Source organism: Gymnoscopelus microlampas (assembly GCF_963454915.1).
Source record: "Gymnoscopelus microlampas genome assembly, chromosome: 9".
In the NCBI taxonomy this organism is placed as follows: domain Eukaryota; kingdom Metazoa; phylum Chordata; class Actinopteri; order Myctophiformes; family Myctophidae; genus Gymnoscopelus; species Gymnoscopelus microlampas.
The window spans coordinates 36929425-36946990 of NC_139946.1; positions in this window are offsets into that span (position 1 = coordinate 36929425).

Consider the following 17566-nt stretch of genomic DNA (forward strand, 5'->3'; position numbering starts at 1 on the left):
TGATATAGTGGGTCAAGCGTTCTTCCTCTCTTCATCAAACACAGTTGTCTCCGAGGAGGAAGCACGTGCCGCTGGGAGGTATTCTGGCTTTTTCATCAGGCCAGCCTCTCAGGACAGCTGTGCCTGGGCCAGATGTTTTCCTCCTCTTGCAGGAAAAGAAAAGGATGAAATGTCGGCCGCCCGGCAGCATCGCTGATCGCAGATCAGTTTATGTACTGCAAAAGCATGACCCTGCTTTTCGTCGATGTCGGGCGGAAACCTTGTAAGTCCAAAACCTTTCAGGAAATGAAAAAAAAGAGCCTGTGTTCCAATGGATCCAATGTAGTTATTATTTTGGTCACAAGCTCTTGCTAATACTTTTCACTGGTTGAATATTTACAAAACCAACAGACAGACTTAACCACTTTTAACCTGGCGTCCCTGTTTTGGGCATGTTATTATACTAGGTGAACCTTTTAAATGTCTTTTAAAAAGAATGAAAATAGCAGATCTACACGCTGACAACGTCACATGATATGACATTTTCGCAACTTTTGCATGACACGGCGATGGTCATATGAAGAAGTATAATATTAGGGCATTCATTTGTTAAAACACGTAAAAAGATGAAATATGGAGATACAAGGTTTCTGCCCCGACTGCTGTGACAGACAAAGTTTTGCTTTGTAATCACTGAAGTCAGGGGTCTTCAACAGGGGGTCCGGGACCCCTATAGGGGGTCCTCATAGTTACTACAGGGGGTCCGCCAAATCTTTGTGTGATATGATTTTTTTTTACCTTAACCACTTGAACCCTAGCATCCGTTTTCTGAGGAGAACTTTAGCCAAAAATAGCAGATCTACAAGCTCACAACGCCTCGCGCTGCGAGGCGTTGTGAGCTTGTAGACCGGCTATTTTGGGCAAAGAGGTATAGGTGTAGAGGGAAAAAAGAGCAGACCAAGTAAACAAAAAAGGTTTAATCTGAAACACAATTTTATACACTATAGAGGGGGTCCCTGCTTCATCTCTCTCTCAGCTAGGGGGTCCTTGGCCTGAAAACGTTGAAGACCCCTGACTTAAGTGTATTCTCTCTCAGACAGATACGTCTGAATCATCTTTTTGCTGATTGGTATAATGTTTGGATTTCCACATGGGAGACCCATATTTGAATCCAAGCATTCAGAATATTGATGAAAGCAATGATGGCAATACTGACACAGCTGCCCTCAAAGAGCAAGTATCCAAAACCGCATAGCCAAGTCTGACTGTTGTGGTATCCATTACGTTGTGGTATCCATTAGAATCAGCCACTTATGTTGATGATTTCACATGGCTTCTCTTGAGTTCACAAACGGTTCCATGCCAAGGACCCCCTAGCCATTGATAGCCCCCCCCACTGTGAAATGGCTTAAAGAAGAAAAGAATAACAAGCGTGAAAATGTATCTTTAAGCTCACAATGTGTCGCTTTGCAACACGTGGGCTTGTAGATCGACTATTTTCTGTCTTTGACAGTTTTAGATTTAAAAATGTTGACAATGACAAGTGAAATTAATGTTCTTTAGTCATAATAAGTGTATATTATGTATATTCTGATCTGAGTCACTGTTATAGAGTGTTTGTTTGGGTCTCACCACCATCTCTCTAGCTCTTTAGTAAACAGAAAATGCGTTTTCAGGATTCCAATTTCATCCAATCAGCAGAGAGAACTCACATACGATACATGAAAAAGTGAAATAAAGTGATGACACAAAGAAATGTGCAGAAAAATGTTTAACTGGAACACACATAATATTTAAGCTGAAATTGGTACTCTCTCCTCATTTGATGAAATTGGCAGCCCACCTGAAAATGTTTTCTTTCTGTTTATTAAAGAGATGGAGAGATGGGGAGACCCCTGTTACTGAACAAACACTCTATAAAGCAATGATTACTATCTGAGGGATAGGCAGCGACGAGTCTGCTTGTCCACTGACCCCCATCTGAACACACAGAGTTCCCCCCTCACTATTTGATTTCTAATCCATTCAAAGACCAATAAATCTGTGGAAACTCAGCCAGACCCACTATGAGTATCAATGGACCAGTGTTCCTGGACAATGACTAAGAAGATCTGGAAGAACATGTAGCCTAGGAGGGATTCTTGATCTGAGTAACATGTGGTCAGGGACAATTGCCTGCCAGAAGATCAAATGTTACATAACCCACGAATCCCACATCTCCTTTCAAAATGTGTATTATTACTAAACTAAAACCCCTGCTTTGTTTGATTAGGTGTTAAAGCCTGTCAAGTCCGAATTTTAACCATTACATCAACCGTAACGTCCCTATTCTGGGGCAAACATTCGGGCGAAAATAGCTGATCTACTATAGCTGAGCTCACAGCGAGTTACAACGCGATGCTTGTGAGCTTGTACATCAGCTATTTTCAGCAATGAGATTGGTGTAGAGGTAAAAAAGGAGGAGGCCTATAGACCCCTGGGGGACTCCGGTCCATTAAGTATATTGGGTTTAAGTGGTTAACCTGCCCTTGGCATGCTTGTATAATCTCTTTTTTATTAGGAAACTTTTGCGCTTGCCTGTAGCAAAGTGAATAATATGTCAGTTTGGGCACCCCGTTTTGGCACCCATAGTCTCAGGGACTAAGGGTGTTATCACATGCATCATGTAATCTCAACAGCAGAAGGAACTGCTACTTCCTCCTGGAAGTGCTGGATCCAAACACCATGTGGCACACTTGAGGACCATATTGTCTTTCAGCTGCACAATTCATTGTACAGTAACAGCTTGTAAATGCAGGGTGCATGGAAAGTCTCAGCCTTAAAAGAACAGACTGAAGCCAAAGTCAACCTTGACTGACTAAACAGAACAAGGGGGAAGCGATTGGAGGACACAGAATGTAGGCTTAGGTTTAATAAAGCATAAATATACACACAGTAAAATCCTGAGTGTTCATTAAAATTTGAGGTACATTTTTACACTGTCACAATTAACGGATTAAAGGTTTTGCCGTGTATCTTTGTCTAGTAACCACCTTTTAGACAAGCTTGAGTTATTCGTTGCAAATTCAATGAATAAATGAATGAATGACTAGCCATACACATCACTATATGATAAGAGTTTTGGGGGGCACATTTTGACTTCTTCAGGACTCTGCAGGACTGTATGCCTCTACCACTTAAACCCTATATACTTAAGTACTTAGTTGACCGGAGTCCCCCACGGGTCTACGAGTACCCAAGCTTTTTCTACAGCAAACCTCTTTTATCTACAAGCTCACAATGTGTTGTGACATGTTGCGAGCTTGTAGATCAGCTACTTTTGCCAATTGTTTGCTCCCAGAATAGGGATGCTAGGGTTCATACGGCTAAGCCAAGGGCGATTCTTTCCAGGATAATGATGCAGGTAACATTCTGCTGAATGGGCGTAATCAGGTTAACAGCCCATCGGTCAGCGCCTGCCATGAAGCTGACAATTGCGGGGGAGGGGGTTGACGGGGTTGGCATGTGTCTGTGGCCAACTTCACGGCCAAAAGTCTACCTGCAGACTGACTGGACACTAAAACCTCCCTCCCTCTCTAATTAACAGCCAAGCCCCTGTGTAATTTCGATCCTCCGTACGTGTCACAGACTCGAAGAGCTGTTATTTTGCCGAGTGGGGGAGAGAGTGGGCAACAGCTGGGGGAGTGCTTAACAGATGGCGGAGCAGAGAAGGGGTCGGCGCATGTAGCCCAAAACAATCCTCCATGGAAGGCTGTGTGTGTGTGTGTTGGGGTGGTTCGCGGAGCTACAGGGACCATGGGAAAGGAGGGAGAGAGGGGGCCAGGGGAGTCCAGGGACAAGGGGGTGTTTGGGCCTGGAGGAAGTCTGAGAGTGTGTAGTGAAAGTGACAGCCCCTCAGGGGGTCGTGTGGGGTGCCGAGGGACTGGTGAACCGATGGAAGTTGTCGGCGTTTCCCCCCAAGAAATAAACACACAGCACAGGGAGAAGAGGGCGCATGGGTGTTTAATTAGATTTCTTTTCCACCAGCGTACAGTTTACGCACTCCGGATGGACTGTGCGTTTGTGATTGAAAACAGTGGCTAGATGGCTGGCTGTTTCTTAAACTTGTCTTTATTCACAGACATTCGATGGGATGTCTTTGTTTCCAGTTCTGTAAGTGTTGCGTTTCAAAATGTAACTTATGTTTTATTTTGAATGAGGCAAAGACATGTACAGTACATAACCACGATACTGATACTCACACATCTGTTCTAATGTAGTTTGATCTATCTAGAGCTCTTCAACAGGACCTGGACGGAAAGCTTATCCGGCAGAGGTTGAAACCTTCTTTCTTTTTTTTAATAATTAGTTTTGCACAAGTTGACAAAAAGTCAACCTAACCCACAAAACAAGCCCATGGCATCCATGGCCTGCCAAGATCCCAGCTTGGCACAAATAAATTACCCAACCTGACAAAGTGTTGAGCATTAAATGGTCTCCGTAACATCCTCAATAAGCGGTTTGCGGTGTGTCTGTGATTGTACTTAACTATACACTAGCTAACAAAATGTTAGGGAGGTGGGAGGAAAATAAAGACTGGAGAGGAAAATATGTACCTGGTAAGGACAGCCTGTTGGAAATTGATATCCCACTTTGCTCTTCCTCCACTGTTTCTCCCAAGTGAATCTGTTGTGGCCTGGTGTTAAACATTCTGATGGCTTTCCCTTCTCTGTTGCTGAACAGGAAAGAAGAAAATCACATGTCAAGCTCAACGTCTATGGTCGCTGTAGGGGCTACAGTACATACCTTATTTTTTTTTTCCATATGCATGCCCTTTAGATTGTACGAACAATCAGCGTTGCTAATTATCACCTTCAATACGTGCATCAGAATATTTCTCTTGTGCCGTGTGTCAGAGTAAAAAGCATGTCAAGTGATCAGAACACTAGAAAAGCTGAAAATGTGAAGCTGGAAATATGAATGCAGTCTATTTATTTATGTTTGTGACAAAATGTGCTCTTAAAGATGTCATCGTTACCTTAGCGTTTTACTATTCTAACACCTGTTTTCAGACATAGATATATGCATGTATGTCTTCTTCTAGCATACATATGTTGACCTTGTAAGATAGATGGGTAGACAGAGGTAGCAAGCCAGAGTTAATCTTCTGGTACTTAGCTACAGTAAATCATCACTGAGTGCTTTTTAGAAAATAAATCATTCAAGCAGTGAAGAAAAGGTCATTACGTTTGTCCTTTGAAATGCCAGAGCATAGTTCCATGGGTAGGGTCCTCAACAGTCCACAACATTCTGCTTGTTTATTGAAAATATATAGGCCTCTAAGAGGTGAATTGGGACTACTAATAAAATTACTATTGAGTTTCTACTACATACACAAATGTTTTTTAAAACAATCAGAAAGAGCGTTCCCATACAGGCTTGGTCTACTTGCTTGATCTACTTGCTCTTCCCACACAATGCCAGTGTATCCATCTGCAAACCATTATTACCATCTGAATGAAACTTGGCCTTCTTCTACTAATTGGAAGCAGTTGAGACTGATGTGAGCAGCAAATAGGTGATGATGCAGTTATCAGTGTACTGAAACCGCAACAATAAACAATCATCCTTCCACCGTGACCAGAACAAAATGCATCATTTGCTGACAGAAAGAAACAGAAAGAAAGTTTGCACACGCACACAACATGCTCTGTGGAACAAGAGGTGCTGGCAACTGCAAGGAAGTAATGAGAGATAAGACAATAATACAAGATAAAAGAAGGTCCGCACACTGTAGCTCCCTTAAGTGCAATATAGAAATTGCACTTAAGGGAGCTAAGGGGGCCTGGGCCGCAGCGTGGCGGTCCAGGCACCCTAGGCTGCAATGCCAGCCTGACAGCGTGTCGCGGGTTCGACTCCCGATCCCGACGACCTTTGCTGCGTGTCACCCCCCCATCTCTCTCCCCATTTCCTGTCAGCCGTAACTGTCATCTATCAATAAAAAAAAAAAGGCAAAAAGCCCAAAAAAATATCTTAAAAAAAAAAAAAAAAAAAGGGAGCTAAGGGAACTTCTTTAATTTTATTTTTTAATTTTTGCTCCAGCACCTGCCTAAAACATTTGTATTTATTTTATATGTTATTATATTTTTCATTATGCTCTGTTAGATAAAATAAGCCACAAATAATTGTGGCAGTAACCGCACACTTCAAATTCCAGATAGGAGTGTGGTTGGCTTAAATGTTATACACTTAGGTCTAAAAATTATTGCAAATAAGGATCTTTAATTCAGAATAGCATGAGCAACACGTTTCCCTGATAAAACCAGTGTTAAGAAATAACAGTGGGGTATACTAGATATGTCAATTGATGCACTCTATGGTATCTGTTTAATGTTGGCGTTTTGTGCTATTGCCAATGAAACTCCTGTCTCTCTTGAATGCTGTCTGTTTTCTTTTCTTTGTTTATTGTTTTTTCTACCGAAGCATTCAACATCAAAGGCACATAAACAGATACATAGGCTGTCTGTTTTCTAGTATTAAACCTACAAGTCTTGTTTACGCCAGTATGATCAGGGGTCCTGATACTGATTGAACCAATGCAAAGGTAATCAAAGGACAGGATTTCTACCCAAGAATTAATGGCAGCTAACTTCCCCCTCCTTACATGATGACCTTTTAGTTGTTCCATAAAGGATAAAGGTCCCACTGCTGTCATTCTGTTGTGCTATGAAGGGGTGCATACATAGCCACGCCCACGTCCCAGTCGTCCCACATCTTGGCAACATTGCAGGACACCATAACGGACAACAATAAGCTGTGTTCAGGAAGCATCACTATCACAGCGAAAAGTGTTGAGGTTTATGGATATCTAGAATTATTATTATTATTATTTTATTGAGACAAGCTGGCTTAGTTAAAGTTTGGCCATGGAGCAACAGACTACAAAATAATGACCATCCTCAGCCATGCCTCATCTCCCAGAACTCTGTGCTGTGTAGTAAGAGGATGGACGGCTCCTCTGTTCTGGTAGGTAACATCTATGAGGAATAGAGAGGAGAGGAGAGGAGAGGAGAAGGGACAGAGGAAGAGAAAAGACAAGAATAGTGGAGGAGTTGCCAGACTAGAAGCTGCTGAGTTAGGGAAGAAGTTGGCCTGACCTTGCTTTCATCTTTGTGGCTGATCCTCTGTCTGGCGTCAATTCTCTGAGGAGCTGGCTGCGGAACAGAGAGAAGCTTTATGCTTCCTAACTAGAATGCTCCTTGAGTAAAATCCCATTTCATTTCATGAGAGGGATGAGAGAATGGCTTGAAAGGCATGTTCTTTCTTATCTCCAGTGATACTATTAGGCTGCTAGTAATTGATGCCTAGAAACCTTCACATGTTCTGTGTGAAGTGCAGCCAGTACCCAAGAGGATAATCATTAAACAAGGATAATGTGTTGAGCAATCATGATGGACATTGAACAATTCACAAAGAAAATCATTGTTGAGTTGGGTGGCCCGTTAGCTCAGCGGGCTATGGCAAAGAACCTGTAGCTATTCAATCATGGGTTAAAATCCCCAACTTTTCCCACACCATTCACCCTCTCTGCCATAGTTCTATATAAAAAAAACAACATATGCCATAGAAATTACGATGAACAGAAAATCATTGTTGGTTACATTTGAAACAAGAGGAGCTTGTGGTATATAAACTCTACAAGTTCAGTATGGCTGTCAAAAGAGATTTGATTTTGATACACAAGCTGCACGGGGGATCATGTTAACACAGGTGCCGACTGGGCCCAGTGGTAAAGGTTCTCAGCATGGCAAAATGGGTTTATGACTGTGGGAGTGCTTCCTCCAACCAGACAGTCCTTAACTATGTCAATCTGTTTTGAGTTGGAAGAGACATGCTTAATGGTAAGGATATGGGCAGTATGATTTATTTACTCGACTGAGGTACATTCAGACAGTGGTGGACAGTACATTTACTTGAGTACTGTACTTAAGTAAATGTTTTTGAGGGTTTTTTTTGTTTTCTTTTGGAAGCTTATGACTTTCACTCCACTACATTTCTAGGAAGGGACCCCCGGGACACAAATTTACTAAGGTCTGATGCTGTTATCCCTCCATGTCAGAGACAATAGAGTTGTCAGGACAAGACCCCACAGGTGTTGGAGTGACGACATGTGACAGGTGTCAAGTTCTGCAGTACAGGGACCTCAGTGGCAGTGTTTCCCAACCTGGGTTCCCGGGCCCCCCTTGGGGGGGCGCCAAAGATCACAGTACGGTGCGTGCCGTGAGGCCATTTGGAGGTAGTTTTTAACATTTTGAACATGTTGGACAAAATCATAACTAGCCCTCTTGGTCATTATATTGTCAAAATACTAAAGAAATTCAAAACGTTTTAAAAACAGCTAAAATAAGCGATCTACAAGCTTGTGTGAGCTTGTAGGTTGGCTATTTTCTCTGTTCATCGTATGAGAAGTATATAGGGAGTTAGTGGTTAACAGGTCTGGAAAAGACAAGAGTCTGCGCGCATGTGTGTGTGTGTGTGTGTGTGTGTGTGTGTGTGTGTGTGTGTGTGTGTGTGTGTGGGGGGGGCTCAGCTTTTGTCTGATGTTAAGAAGGAGGCCACAAGGAAAGAGTTAATGGAAGCACACGCCCCTCTCTCATGGGCGGAAGTGTCCCCCCCACAGCAGAGACTTCACACCAGCTCTCTGCTGCCTCTCCTGCACTTTAAGAGCGGCAGAAATATTTCACAAGTCTGCAATGACCGCAGGCACACTTTACCTTTAAGGTCACTATCCCTCCACACACTCATACAGTATACTGTATATCAGTGGTTCTCAAAGTGGGATCCGGGGACCCACAGGGGGTCCCTGAGGGGGCTCCAGTGGTTAAATCTATTTAACCACTTTAACCCTATTTTATACATACTGTAGGTGATTCGAAAATAGACGATCTACAAGTATACAACGTGTCTTGGCTTGTAGTCTTGGCTTGTAGATCTGGTATTTTCGACGATTTTTGAAAAATGTTAACAACACAAATGTTCTCTTTAGGGGGTCACTGGCACAAAATATTTTCTCACAGATCCTGGAAAGAGCCATTTCCATACCATATAGAGATGGCCCCTGTCAGGATACTGTGGGCTGTAGCAGAGTAGAAAGATTTCAGAACCTTGTCTGAGACCTTGAATTTCCTCAGCTGCCTGGGGTGGTACAGGCATTTAGGGAACATGTAGGGCCTCTGCCTATGCTACAGAAGTCAACCAAGAAGTCTTTCCAACATTCAGGAAGAGACAGTTTTTATGATGTGGATGTCGACATGTACAGTAAGTGAGCCAGAAGAACCTAAACAGATACAGGATCTCAAGTCTCTGGCAGAGTAATTTGGCATTCATAAAGAGCTTCTCTTCACCTACTGACGTGCAAATGCCATTTCCTACAAAAAGATGAAATATGGATTGGAGGTACAATGTTTCTGCCCAACAGTGTTGCTATGCGTATGCTACCCTGATGATCCCCCCTGCAGCTTGTGTATCAAAATCAAATCTCTTCTGTCTCCGCCACAGATATATGAGGTAAAGGTGATGAGACGTATTTGTCAGCCAGCCACAGAATAAACCCCCGGTAAGCCTTGGGGAGACGAGGGCACTGGAGTGTCACTCTGCTTTTCAGTGGTATATCTCCTTGTTTGGGGCTGTTGATCTTGAATAGTGAGACGTATGGCAGTTGTCTGTGTATGTGTGCAATGTTGCTAAGGAGGGAGACAGATTTCTTAACCTGTGTTCTGGTTGACAGGTGGCAAGGCGACAACCCAGTGGCCAGCAGGGCAGCAGGGCAGCAGACCTGGGGCTATTTTTGCCTTGATGGCACAGGCCAGTGACACGAGACAGCTGATGGATGGAGGAGCATCGGAGCTTAAACAGGGGTGACATAAAGGACAAAAGGTCCATGTAATTGCCTAGCCCAGCGATTCTCGCCCGGTGGGGTGAAGATATTGCAAGTGGGCCCCCAAATAATTGGCAAAACGATAAGATTGTAATGATACTATAATATATATATATAAAATATATGTTTAAAAAATCTCAAGGTATTTTTGGGCGGTGTAGCCGCCCCCTATAAGTGGGGTTGGGACATTGACATTTGACCCCCTGGCCACCCATTGTACACCCCTTCCATCCACAATGGGTGGCCCCTGGCCACCCATTGTGGGTGAGCTTCATTGTGGGTGAGCTTCCATCACTGTGATGACCACACCGCCCACTTCACACTGGGTGTGATTTTTGGGGCGGTGTAGCCGCCCCCTATAAGTGAGTTTTGGACACCGACCAAAAAAATTGTGTACCCCCTAACCCTTCCATTGTAAATGCAAATCGATACTTTTTTCATATCAGCCAATCACATTACAGCTAGTGTCATCACCACTAACTGTAATGTGATTGGCTGACTTTGCAAATTCAGGACTGTGATTGGCTAGCGAAACATATGACACATGTGCAGCCCTATGAATAGCAGTATGGACTTTAAAAAAAATCATTTATCCTTTTTTTAAAGTGAGTCATGTTGTGATGACCACACACCGCCCACTTCACACTGGGTGTGATTTTTTATCTAAAACCTTGAAAAAATGTGTTTTCATTGTGATACTGATAAATAGGAACTTAGAGTATACTACGTTAGTTCCATTATCGAAGCCGGAACACACTTCATTAATTGATCATTAAAATAAATATGCTCTGAAAATGCACTCATCTGACTGACCACTTAACACCACTTGTGTTACGTGGTGTTAATTGGTCAGCGAACAACTTTTCGGGATTTTCAAGTGATCCAGAAAAGGTTGGGAATCGCTGGCCTATAGCCCCTTCCCTCCTGCTTTATGCTCTGAGTGTAAATCCTCTGTAAAACACAATCCAACTCTGATGATGTTAAACTAATCTTGCAGCGTGTATAAAGATTTATGCTTGAATTAATTAGTGTGCCCTGCAAGTTTGTCCTAATAACATACAGTAGGCCTGTGGCTTTCAAATCTACAAGCTCACAACCTGTCGCATTGTGATGCATGTGAGCTTGTAGAACTGCTATTTCTGGCGAACACATTTAGTGTAGCGGTGGAAAAAGAAAGGGGCCAAGTATAGACCCCTGGGGGACCACAGTCAACGAAGTATATAGGGTTTAAGTGGTTAGGATAGGTGTTTCTGTCAACGTTTGGTAACTAGCCCAGCATTTCATGGATACTTCCAAAACGTAGTAAAACTTTAGACGGGGGTACGTCACACACTGTAAACCCTTCACTGTTCATTTAAATCTGAGACTCTGGGTTAAATTAACAGTGATGATTTTACGGTTTGTGTCCCATTTTTGCAGATGCCGAATTCATAATCTGCTGTTTGTGTGTGTGGTTTAAATCTTTTCCCTCTTTTTCCTCTGCTCCTGGGGGTTGTCCTGGAAACCAAGAGAGCACAGCAGGTCTTCTCTAGCACCAGTAAATGTATGTTTTCTCCCACCGAGACTGGTAACAATTTTCTGTTGCAGTTGTTTCTAATCTTCACTGGAACACATTGTTTTTGTGTTTATTCTCCAGTGGAATAGAAAAAATGCCCAAGTCTGCTTTTCATTGCTTTTGTTTGAAGTTTAGAGTGTCTCACACAGGGCCTGGCTGTGGCGATTCTAACAGGTAGGGAGCAGTTAAGTGAAGCAGGCCGTTTTCCTCCCACGGACCATCCAAAGAGAGGTATAAAAACACCAAAACATTCACACATGTCAAATCCATAAGATTCTTTCATAGCATAAACATCAGGATGTTTCTCCATCACCTCTGCCTGATCATTTTGCTTCAGGCTGCCTGGAGTCCAATGTGAGCGTTGTTTACTGCAATTCAAACCTGTGTCAAGTATTTTATTATTGATCGGTAAAGAAGCTGGCCTTTGGACTATTTCTTGTAATCTGAGTTTTCCAGCACTTGCGGCATTGTTCTATGTGTGTGACACATAGACAGACACATATAATGTGTCCCACCCCACTGATCTTGTATATACTGTACTGTATGTATGTTAAAACAAAACACATTTGTAAATGCTATCTGACCCAGGCCTGTGTGAGTCTGTGTAAATCAGTGGTTCTCAACACATTTCATGTAAAGGGCCCCCAAATTGAGGGGGTATTCTACCACGGACCTCCATCCAAAAATAGATCTCTCTCAATTCACTGTAATGATCAGCATGTCAAGCTTTTTTTGTTTGCAGTCAAACAAAAAAAGCCTGACATGTAAAAAAGCCCCATGCTGATCATTACAGTGAATTGAGAGAGATCTGTGAACAATTTCCGTTAAAACAAGTGCCCTGTGGCCCGCGTGGAAAAAGGCCATAAAAGCATCCTGCTATTAAATGTGCCTACCAAGCTCTGTGAAGTGCCTATTGGTGAATAGATCACCTCTGGGGATCAGACAAAATGATGTGTTGAGAATGCACCTAAATAAAACAACACAGCAAGCTGCAAAATCGTTGGTTTGATCGAGAATGCTCAATTGATGACTCATCGGGAAGAAATACCACTTTAACCTTTGCCTGTTCCCTGACAGATCGTTCGGAATATTCCCTGTATGTGTCTTGTGTAGCTGGTGCTGTCAGCTGGGTATTCTCTCTTCCTTTTTTGTGTGTGATTTATATCAGTCATATCAGTCATCAGTCCAGAGACTCTGGACACTTTAGTCCCCTCTAACTCCTCTGCATTTATTTACAGCACAGAAATAGGGACACTTGATCTCGTTTCACTTACAATGCTATATCTGTAGACCCCCCCCCCCCCCGCCCTCACCTCTAATGTTCACTCATTCCAAGACAAACAATGGGCCCTCAGACACTGGAGAAGAGGCATGTGGAAAACAAGGGAAGAAAATCAAAGAAAGAGATTTCATCCTTCCATCATACTGACACACTTCTTCCAACAGTTCCTCTATTCAAGTCCTGATCTGAATGCAGTTACAGTGGCTCAGGGTTTCCCTGGTCAAACAGACAGCAGGAGAGCTCCACTGGCAAAGTCATGTTGTTGAATCATGGAATGCATGTGGAATCTAATACTCCAGCTCCAATGCTTGCCTCAGCACCAGCCAAACCTATAAGTACTGTGCGGTAGCTTTGTTTAACGCTGAGAGCTGTGCGTACTGTAACATGGGTGCTGGACCCTCTCTTCCCGTAACAGAAAGCTTTAAACAAACGGCTCGGTGGTCTTTTCCCGTAACTGTCCAACAGAGGGACCCTTCTTCTTTGTGAGACTTTGTGAATCACCTGGCCAGGAATAGACCAGTGTGAAATAACCCTCCCACATGTTTAAAGCAGATCTACTGTCAAAAACCTAAAAATGAAATAATAATGTTAATTTGTTAAAAGAAAGTTTGGGATGAAACCAACTCTTAAAGATGTAACAGATGTAACCTAAGGCAAAAGAGCTGTTGCCTTGGAGGTAAGTTTGTAAAATAATATTCATAAAACTGTTTCTATACTTAATAGTGTTTTATTTCTATGACCCATATGGTTGCAACACTGTCTGCAGAAGACCATGAGGTTGGATCCTATTTTTACAATGATAAAACAGATTGTGCTGGATGCAAAAAATACCTACTGAAATTTAGAAAAAAGAATCTGCACACCAAGTAGTAAAAAAAACAAAAAACTAAAACGTTTTTAATCTGCATGAGTAGTGATGCTTCGAGCAACAAGGCTCTTATTCCCCAGTTTTCACAGAAGTCTGAGGAGGAAGAGCTTCACAGAAATCTGAAGCCAGATTTATATTTAATCGTATGATGGAGCATAAATTAAGCATGAGGAAGAGCCTCATGCAAATTAAAAAACATTATAAAAGGAGATACTCGCAGATTTTTCTGGATTACATTTATTTCCACTGAATTCCTTATTTCTATTAATACCACTAGACCATACCCGGTCGACGCATCCGTGGGGGGATATGCGCACATGATCTGGCAACCCGGGAGGCAGTTCGTCCCATAGCTGGGCAGCCCCGTAACCATGGCGACAGTGTTTTACACATAAACGCTAATAAGAAGCTGAGATTTGATGAAATTGAAAAACGGGCTTCACAGTTAAGTTCAGATGGTAATGGTCAATGGCTGTGTGCAAAATCAGAGCAATTGGTCCAGCCACTGAGGAGAACCGGGTAGCTTCACCTACTCACTCACTCACTCACTCACTCACCACTACAGACGGACATAAGGTTACTAGAATTATAGTAGGATGACAAATGCATGGGTGTGTATTAATTAGGGGATACAAATGTTTTCAAAGAAAAAATCTAAATGTCAGAAAACACATAATAATGTTATTCCGTTAACAGCTAACAGACAATTAGACATTGTGAATGCTGGTATGAATATGTCTTCCCTTTCAGCTCAATTCATGTTACAGCTCTCGTTTTTCCTCTCTTCATGTCAATAGCACAGACAGATATATTCATTTTAAACCCTGGGTCAAAAAGACACCTTCTGCCAGACAGAGTATAGCCACGTAACTGACAGGCGTTAACACTCCCATAACTACACTGTTAAGCTGTGTTAAATACGGTGGGCTGCATAAAGGGCATGACGCTACCCTGTGCAGCCTGTGTCCGTCTCCCATCAAAAGCAAATATCTTGGCTTGATTAGCATCCATCTTCTGCCCTCCTCCTCCTCATCTCATTTCACACTAAACAAAGTCACAGCACGGGGCCAATAGCTAAATCTCCTTCTCCCCCATCACCTCCCAGCTGGAGCTTGCTAGCTGGACTGGTGAACTTGGCTGGAAGGAATCTGTATGCTTCTCCACTTGACTGCACATACCTAATGAGTCAGAAAATCCTACAACCAGAGGCCTGGAGGGTTCACCATGGGCATCAAGGATGAAATGGGCAGTACGATCAGGGCCGAGGTTCTACCTCGCAGTGGCCACTGCACAGATTCCATTAAGTACCAGTAACCGCAACGTCTAAATGAAAGACGAGTGTGCTTGCTTTCTAATGTTCTGTATGTGAAACTGGGCTAGGGGGAGGAAGGCACAGGAGGCCGAGTGTGTGAGTGGATGAGGCAGGGATTACCCCTTTGATCTGTAAACCACGTCCATACCAGGGCAGCTGGGGGACCTCTCCTCCCAACCAGGTGCACTCGCTGTTCATCTCGCTTTTGCCAACCCCCCACCAAGCTGCCCCGGAGGTGTGAAATGTGCCCCCAATCCCTTTCCTACACGCCCCATCACCCAGCAGACCTACAGCAGGAGAACATGGCAAAGAAATAGGCTGTGCAGAAACCTGGGCACAAGTTCTTTCTGGTCCCCAGTGGAGGGGAAAATTACTTTTCCAGCTTCACCCGGTTGATGACTGCTCATGGCTATGATTAGCTTTATACTGTGTTGCCAAAAATAGCTGATCTACAAGCTCACAACGTGCCGCAAGCTTGTAGATCGGCTATTTTCAGGTGCGTTTTTCTCACCTGCACTTATTTCTGTATTGTTTTTAATAATGTTACCTTTGTAATGTTTATTATTGTGCGAATAAAATAAATAATAATAAAAAAGTAATAATCAAAAAATAATAATAAAAAATCAAGCCTTAAGGGTTAAGTGTCTCGCTCAGGGACACTTTGACATGTACACTGAACGAGCTGGGGATCAAACCGACTACCTTCTCATTCACACCACCGCCAGATGTAGCAGCTCCTCTTGGCACTGTGTGTACTGCAAGGCATGCAGTTTGGTTTGAGTTGCACCATTGTTGTGCCCTTGAGACTTCAAGTTTCCAAACAATTAATGTTTTGTTCTCTTTTCAGCTGTCTGTCAGAAGCTGGAGGCAGTGATCTGGCAACCAGGTGATTAAGAGACACACGGTTTATGTTAGAATATGCACATGCAGTTTGACTTTATAATATTAGCATTATTAATACAGGATGGACACAGGATAGAAACATAATTGGGGACTACCACAGTGACAGCTCAACTAATAAAGGCCAGCAACACTTACATGGTACTCAGAGCACTCCTGAAATCAGGGGGTTGGAGTGTACAGTTTATTAATATAATCATAAATAATAATAGTTTTAATAAATAATATACACTTTTGTTCAGAATTAAAAAAAACAATATTTAGTTGTTCTACAATTTACAATTTAGGCATTAAGAGCGCCTGCTACCCTCTTAATCCAGAGTGATTTACAGTAAGCGAGGTAAACACGAGGTAATGCATCAAATGCATATACATAGTGCATAGGTAAACCAAGAACCTATCATCAGTCTAAACTCTAAACAGTATAATATCAAAATATAAATAATCTGTACATTGAAAGTTGAAACTATACACACTGTAGGATGTCTACATAACATCCTATCTAAATTACAAGAGACAAGGAATTATCTGCTGGACAAAGCGTAAGTGACTGGTGAAGCCAGAGAGCACTGACCTGAACAGACCCAGTCACCTGCTTTCACCCGACAGAACCTATTTTATTGTTGTTTCATTGATTTCTCAGGCCAGTTCTATCATGACTACAGAACCTTCTCAAAGAGAGAAACAACACAGACACATTTCTTGATCATCAACGGCTCAGTCAGGAGAGAGAGAGAGAGAGAGAGATTGAGAGAGAGTGTGTGGTGGCCTAGTTCACCCCCGAAGGTTCTGGGTTCAATCTCAATTTACACCACTAATGCTGCTAATAGGAAGGATAAAACGCAGAGGACAAATTCCATGTATGTGTACACAATGTACTTTGCCAAATGAAACCTTCCACTTTCCAATGAAGGTATGCTGAATCAAATACTCTTGCACTGGTATCTTGCACTAGTGGATCAGAAGCTTGTCTTAAAACAGCTAGATTGGTTTGATTATACTATACCACACTACTGCGTTGCCAGATAAGCTTGAGTGATAACTTTGAAAATGTCAGCTGAAATCCAGACAAATCTGCAATAGTATGGATTCCAGCACTGGATGCCAAAGGCTACAATCACTCCATGGAGTATAAGGGACCTTTCTCTGCCTCTGCTTCAGATTTTCTCTGATAGTGCATACTGCATAGCTATGTTTAGCTATACTATGGAGTCGGCCAGGAATCTTGAAGACACCTCCTTCATTGTCGGAGAGATGATTGGCAGACAGAAGTGAATGGGACAACTTGAATTAGGCATTCAGTATGTAGATGTTGCTGGCACTGGATCAGAGCATTCTTCCATGAAATGTGCAGAACATACAGAGAAGCAGGCCTCTGCACAAGGTCTGTTTGGCAGTGACATATCTGCTTTGCAGGCTGCCTTGAGCCTTGTCTTGAAGTGTAATGGATGCATGATGGTGTCACTCACCGAAAATAACAGATTTTCAAGTGAAGAACATATCGTGTTCATTGTTTCATTCATCATTCATTTGAATAGTACTGTTGAGAATGGTACATTGCCCCAGTGGAGAACCAATAAGAGTTCTCTCCACCCAACATATTTATATGCATGAGGTGGAGAGTGTAATGGAAATACAATTTAGGTTCCTATTTAGGTTATTGATTATTGATTTATTATTGATCTAGTATGCATATACATGTCACATTGATCATTTCGTATGTATCATGTTTATGATAAATATGTATGATTATA